Source organism: Solanum lycopersicum, chromosome 10 (assembly GCF_036512215.1).
Source record: "Solanum lycopersicum chromosome 10, SLM_r2.1".
NCBI classification, from domain to species: Eukaryota; Viridiplantae; Streptophyta; class Magnoliopsida; order Solanales; family Solanaceae; genus Solanum; species Solanum lycopersicum.
In genome coordinates, this window is record NC_090809.1 from 53,415,645 (window position 1) to 53,423,263 (window position 7,619).

General features: G+C 30.0%; 1 long non-coding RNA gene across 1 annotated transcript; it reads right to left on the reverse strand.

Annotated features, from left to right (window-relative positions):
• Positions 1-579: 579 nt before the first annotated feature.
• Positions 580-4,546, reverse strand: LOC109121337 (uncharacterized). Its single transcript, XR_002028736.3, has 3 exons — positions 4,294-4,546; positions 3,347-3,439; positions 580-1,096 (listed from the first exon to the last, which is right to left on the reverse strand). It is a non-coding gene; the product is annotated as an uncharacterized lncRNA (long non-coding RNA).
• Between the last annotated feature and the right edge of the window lie 3,073 nt (positions 4,547-7,619).

A 7,619-nucleotide genomic window follows, 5' to 3' on the forward strand; every position in this document is an offset into this window, starting at 1 on the left:
TTTCCAAATAGTTGTAACATTTCCGATAAGACACAATAAATATTTGTTCAAACTACCCTTTGTTGTCAATAAATAAAGGGATTTCCTCTCATTTTAGAACAACGAAAATTCTGAATTTGTGTACTTTGCTTATGTTGAGTGGCTCAGAGACACCATTTTTCTTATTATTACAAATTCTAGCACTTTTTTTTTACAGACATTAATTTGTGCTTATGTTATTAAGAATAAATGATAAGATGTCATAATTTTTATTTTCCTTTACATTATTAATGATTGTTACTGCATAATCTTGTATGTAAGATAATATAGTGTTTTATTTTTAATGACCCGTAGATTTTAAAAATTCTGTAATATTTTCGGGAAGAAGCGGGGGTAATTTTACTAGTACTAGCACATGATTCAATTTTGCTGCCCAGACTATATAAAAATGTCAATGGGTGTGTTGTATTTATCAAAACTAATGTAACCTTGGAGAATACGACACATTTTGAACGTCAAAAGTGAAAAAATTGAACAACATAGCATATAATTACTTAAAACGTAAAGTAGATTTCAATTAATTAAGTACATGTTGTTTAAGTTGAGTAGCTTTTCCTGAAAGAAGAGGAGCACTTGAACTTCTTGTCTGGTTTTCGTTATCTAATTATGTCAATTATAATTGTAATTTTCATTGTAGTTTGTTCAAAAAAAAGTTCATATAACAACTACAATTACATGCGCCTCGGTCCCAAACAAGTTAGGATCGTGACTAATCCATAAAGTATATTTCAATTGTACCTGTTGATTATGTTGAGTAGCTTTGCCCTAAAAGAAGAGGAATGGTTAAACTTCCTGGATGTTGACCAACAACATTACTAACTCTAGATGGATCTAGAAAATTATAAACATTAGCATTATTTTGAAAACTTCCTCTTCTTCCTCTTCCTCTTCCTCTTCCTCTCCCTCACCTACCTTCGTCTCCTTTGAGTACGACTACTTGACATGTTGTGTTGATTCAAAACTTGATCATCATCAACAAGTAGTGTAGTATTTACAATGGAAGATATTTATTTAAGCTTTCTCCTTGAACTTGATAACATTCCTCCTCTTGTTGTCGCTGTTACAAGTTCAAGGGGAAAGCAGAAATCAATTTCATCCATCAAAAGTGCTACACTACTTATTGATAATTATCAAGTTTTGAATCAACACAACATCTCAAGTAGTAATACTCAAAGGGGATGAGGTAGGTGAGGGAGAGAAAGAGGAACAGGAACAGGAACAGGAAGAAGACGATGGTCGTAAAATAATGCTATTGTGGATCATTTTCAAGATTCATCTAGATTTAGACATGTTGTAGATCTGAATTAGGGAGATACACATCCAGGCCATTCTCTTCTTTAAGAAAAATCTACTAAACATATACCAACGGGTACAATAGAAATCTACTTTATGTTTTAGTCATGATCCTAACTTTCTTTGGACTGAGGCACATGTGTTAATAGATGTTATATGGATTTTATTTTTTAGACAAAACTATAATGAAAAACTCAATTATAATATAAGACAAAGAAAGATAAGCAGGAAGTTCAAGTGCTCCTCTTCATTCAGGAAAAGCTACTTAACTAAAACATCTACTTAATAAGTTGAAAGTCACTTTATGTATTAAGTAATCATATGCTAAGTTGTAAAAATATTTCCCTTTTGAGGTTGCACATATGTCTTATTCTATAAATTACACTACTTTTTGAGAACAACACACACATCCATTGATATTTTTAAAGAGTCCAAGCAGCATAATAATGTCATATGCTACTATTGGCAAATTATTTCTTCTGTAGTCCTTCAACTTCGAATGTTCAAAATCGTCTGCGACTGAGAAATGTAACTTCTTGTACATGCATACTCTTCTAATTAAACGTATTTTCTAATGATATCTCAAAGGAAAATTCTTTTTACATGGTTGGAATCCGAGCTAAATGTAGGTTGAATTTTGTTAGTTAACCTGAAATAATTATTTTTATCTTGAACTATATGTTTATGTAAATCACACTGATTCTCAATTTGTTGAAACTTGGAACTTGGCATGGTAAACAATAAATTCTAAATATTTTGTTGACTGTTGGACCCCCAAGATCCATGGGGCGAATCTATACTTGTCCTAAGAGAGTCATTGACAACTCTTAGATAAAAATGCAGACTCACTTCACATAGAGGACGACTAGACTTTCTATGTGATCATATATAAATATATATATATATATATATATATATATATATAGACATCATTCTAACCACAATTGACAAGGCATAATGTGGACTCCCTTCACATAGAGGACGACTAGACTCTTCTATGTGATCATACAAGCGTCTTCCTTCTTTATTAGGAGTTTCATCAAAATATTGTTCGGTTTTCATCCCACCTTGAACCTTGAAATCACCATTGATCATTTCATGAACCCTATTATGTTCATATTCCCTCACATATAAGATGACGAGACTCTTCTATGTGATCATATAAGTGTCTTCCTTCTTCATTAGGAGCTACATCAAAATATTATTCGAGTTCCAGCCCACCTTGAACTTTTAAAGAACCATTGATCATTTCATCAATCCTATCATGTTCAATCCTATCAATGTTCAACCATATTATAATGTTCAACTCTATTATCATGTTTCACCCTAATTTGGCCATATGGTGCAAATTTACTATGTTCATCAAGTTCACATTCCTAATTAAGTTTAACTTATAACAAATCTAAATTATAATAAATTATAAGTTCTAATTAAGTTAGTTATTCAATTTAAAAATTCTTTAACTTGAAAATCACTTCATCAATTCCCAACTAAATAATATTTGCACAATTCACTTACACTCAAAAGTCAAAATACTTGATCAATTACTAATAGAAAAGATAAAAGATAGTCATGGTAAATATATTCATCACATTCCAACATCTATTTTGTACTCAAAACACTTCAATTACTAACTTCTAACTTTAAATTAAAAATTCAATATCAACTCAAGCAATACCCTAATTCAAAGTAGTCCTAAATCCTCAAATTCAGACTAGTTCACAATAATTATAAGATCACTCAAAGATAGTCAATACATATAGTTGAATTAATACTACAAGTGAAACAACAAATGGAGAACTCACACATGCATATAATTAAGTCATAAGATTGATTTTAAATGAGTTACTACTTGGAAATACTAATTTAATCATAAGAATGATTTTAAATGAATTAGTACCTAATAATTGAATTTAAATGTAACAAAATAGACGAACCATATCGAAAAAATGAAGGCAGTGCTTACTATGTAGCAATGACAATGGAAGATTAATATCAATAAATATACAATTACCGTGAGCTCAGATCCTGAGGATTTTGAATCACTTGCCTCATGAAAAGCTCCTTCAACTATGATTTTCATTTGTCCATCTATTTAAACGACAACCTAAATTGAAATTTCAATAAGAAATTTGAAGATATTGTCACATGTATTTTCGATATAAAAATTAATTGGTATACCTACAAGAATAAATATTATTTGTATCAAGTCTTGAACATATCATCAAAGACATAAATAAATTTAATTTATGCAACTATTAATTCAAAGTTATCTGATACAAAATCAAATATATTTAATGCAAGAGGAATGATATTATTAACATACACTAATATATACACTTCATTTTAGTGAGTTAAGTTTGGAAGTATTTAATGGAATAAATTTAGAACCCTAATTCTCAATTAGTTCTTTCATCAACCCACCCTTAAATCAACAAGTGTTAAAATCGAATATATTCTTGAACAAGCTCAATGAACCAACCATATAACATATAACAATTCATATGAAGTTATTTAAGATTTTCTATGTGAATTCAATTGAATTGGAAAGGTATAAAAGTTGAAGCTTAAAAAATCCGAAATTCACTAAACATCATGATAATGCAATCAATCTTGACAAATTCATATCATATTTAAATAGAAGTTATTCAAAACAACTCAAAAGCCAAATTATGATTTTTTACGGCACCGATGATTTTCATACATATAGTAAATTACCCATTTTAATTATAATCATAGTAAAACTACAAGTAAAACAAAACAAAAGAAGTACCGAAAATAAAAGATAATAAACAGCAATCGGAAAAAGAAAAATGCAAAATTTATAAATGACATCACATAAAGTGTTTCCTTTAAAGAGAAATCATAAATATAATCAATTGTAAAAAAACCAATAAAAATGAAAATTAAGATTAAACATCTAACATGGAAAAAAGTAAGAAATAAAGAGAAAAGATATACCTTCCACCTGAATTGAGATCTCAGATTAAATGAGGAACAAACTCGATCCAAGATTAAAGCAACATTGTTAATGACCCAGATAAGGAGGCAAAGATGTTGAATCATCCAAGGCGAGAGCATTTCAGTTTATTAGGTGAAAGGAAAGGGGATCAAAATGGTGTGGCAAATGAGCAAACCCTAATCGTAAGGGACATGAATATATGGAGAATGTTGAGGGCTTCTCGGGGATGGGTTGGCCGTTTAATTTGGGCTTTTTTAATTGAACTTGGGTAAAAGGCCCAAATTAGCGAAGTGTAAATTTTGTAATTTATTAAAAAGAAAATACATTCACCCAAAAAATAAAGGAAAGTTTTTAAAACAATAATATTTTGGCTTTTAGTCGGACTCCTTAGCAATAGTTTCATTATTTATTAAAAATGTCATTATTCTTGTTTGCCATGGTATTAGTTATGAATTTATTTATTTTAATTAATTTGAAACAATATAAATAATTAATAAAAGAAAAGAGAAAATTATGGGGAAAAAATTTCATTAAATGTAAAAAAGATACCAAATATAAATCTGATACAAATTTCAAAAGAGCAAATTTGTCATCTTTCTGGCTTCCATTTTTTCTTCCCTTCTTTTTTATGATTTATCCAAATTTAATATGGAATTATCAGTAAAATTTCTTTGTCTACAACCTTAATTTACATCCATTACACTTCTCAAAATTAGGAATTGATCTTAACTTAGGAATTTTCTAAGTGTTACACATGCATGTTTTGATTAAGGATATGTATCTTTAGAAAATATTATATGTTGAGAATAAAAAGGAAAAGATTCTCTTCATTCAATTAGATTTTGTATACAAAGTAATTTAGAATACCCTTTTTAATATATAATAAATTCCCAATTTACTCCCATAACTAATCAACTCAACAAAATATTTATTAAAATAATGTGATACACTTTAAAGTATTTTCCAAAAAGACATGATTATTGGTTACACCATAGATTTGCATGGAAAATAAAAGATCTATGTGAATCAACCCGGATCAACTAAACAAGCTTCACCTCCAACTATTGCTCCTCATTCTGCCCTTCCTCAGCACCATTGGGTTACGCCATAGATTATTGGTTACGCCATAGATTTGCATGGAAAAGAAAAGATATAGTCAATTTTTTTATAATAAGGAAACCACAAACATATACTAATAAAGAGACATGTTATTTTTTATCCTTATTATCATCCATATATTTACTACAGATAGTAAAAGGAGTAGAACACTAGAATGTTTTCTATCATACAAACATTCTTAAAAAGATATATTAAAATCAATGAAAACCCTTTGAGTGGCGATATTCTGAAAATTTGTTGCAACCAATTTTGTCACCACTAAAGGTCCAGTCCTACTTGCCCATATTATTTAGGTGGAGGGATTAGTCTCATGTGGCTAGTCACATCACTAGAAATATGGGTTGTTTAACTCTTGAGGGTAATAGTAGTCTCTTCGGATATATAACAGTGGGGGCATCGTTTATCCCTATATGCAATGGACGGAATAAATGGTCTATCTCACATAATTTACTGGCAATTTTAACCCTTTTTCTTACATTTTATTAATGAACGACTTCTAAAAATGTAAAACATTGATAATATCTTATTCTAATGTCTAAAAAAGGTAAATGATCAAATATTCACTTATTTTAGTTGACTTCTAGAAGTCATTCAAAAAGAGAATAATAGAAAGTAACATTTAGTTTTTTTCCTTAAAATATTTTTCAAGAAGTCATTCAAAAGAATAATAAAAGAATGTGGCATTTAATTTTTTCCTTCAATATTTTTCAAGAAGTCATCCAACTTTCACTAGTCAATATCTACGGTCATTTTGGCTTGAAATAAAATTTCTAAAATCTTGGAGTCCACTATATATGAAGGTTCTATCGACCATAACCATCAAAACTATCAAACCCTTTTGTTCAAAGGAAATGACAGTCATATACATCAAAAGTTGATTTTGTAAAGGAAATAGAATTTCTCATCATGTCACGAGAATTATGGATCCTCCATGGGTGATAATGATTGAAATGATTGCCAATCAAGCCCATTTTTCGATGTAGATCTGTTGTAATCTTATGTATAGACTTTAAAGTTCTGACCCTTTGTTTTTTAACATGCATCAAGTAAGATCCCTTAATTACCCCAGCATTATGTTTTTGGATGGTCAGTGCAATCCTTTGCTTCTATAACTCAAAGTAGAGTATGATTATTATGTTCACCGATGTAACAAAACGATTCAGGGTACCCCTAAGTTTCACTTCCATCCATGGAGTATGATTTTAGTTGGTTCTTATAATGGATTTATCTTTTTTGTGGGTGTTTGACACACATTGAGAGTCAATCGATTTACATTAACAATCCTCTTTTGGGTGAGTACTTCAAATTTGAAATGCCCTAATGGGAGATAAGTATTAGTCAAGTTACTTATGGGTTTTGCTTTAGCGATGTCTCTGGAGAGTATAAAGTATTGAGATTAGTTGATAGAAAGGTTCAGGATGATCCTAGAGCATCAGAATCAGAGGTTTATACTATTGGAGCTTACGAGAAATGGAGAAATGTGGGTTAAATTCTGTGTCATGTATGGTATGAATTTGGCAAGGCTAATGCCAATGCTGCTCTTCATTGGATGGATAGGAAAAAAACTGACAACATTTACTCCTCTGATGTTGAAACAGAAAAGATCAAGTCCCTGCTTTCTCCTTGGAAACTCCATCTTCGAACTTGAGGCTAGTAGAGTTGGGGAAGTGTCTGTGTTTGACTGATAATATCCACAGATTGAATGTTAATATTAATATATGTTTAATGAAAGAGTATGTCATTGCAAAATCTTGGACTAAAAATAGCATTTTAGTGGAATCTATTCCATATAGTACAGTTAACTGTAGTTTTGAACCGATATTTATTTGGAAGGATGGAGAAATCTTGTTTCAAAGTCACTCAAAACAAGCTTGGTACAACCCAGAAATGAAGAAGTTCAGGGTGGTTAATATTGATGGTGATGTCATTACATCAACTAAATACATTCTAAGCTTTTATTCGCTTAAGACCATCATGGGGGATGACTTTCAAGCCACAAATGCTTACCAAAAAATGAGATAGTTTAGAGTAGTTGTTTTATCTTATTTCCTTTGGAATATGATATTTTGTTGTTGTACTTGTGACATAAATTTTACTATTTTGTGGATGCTTTAGAATTCTTGATAGAGAAATATTAATAAGTTATTACTATTCAGTATAATGAATATTTGATGAAATTAATGGTTTTCTTGAAACAGATGATGTA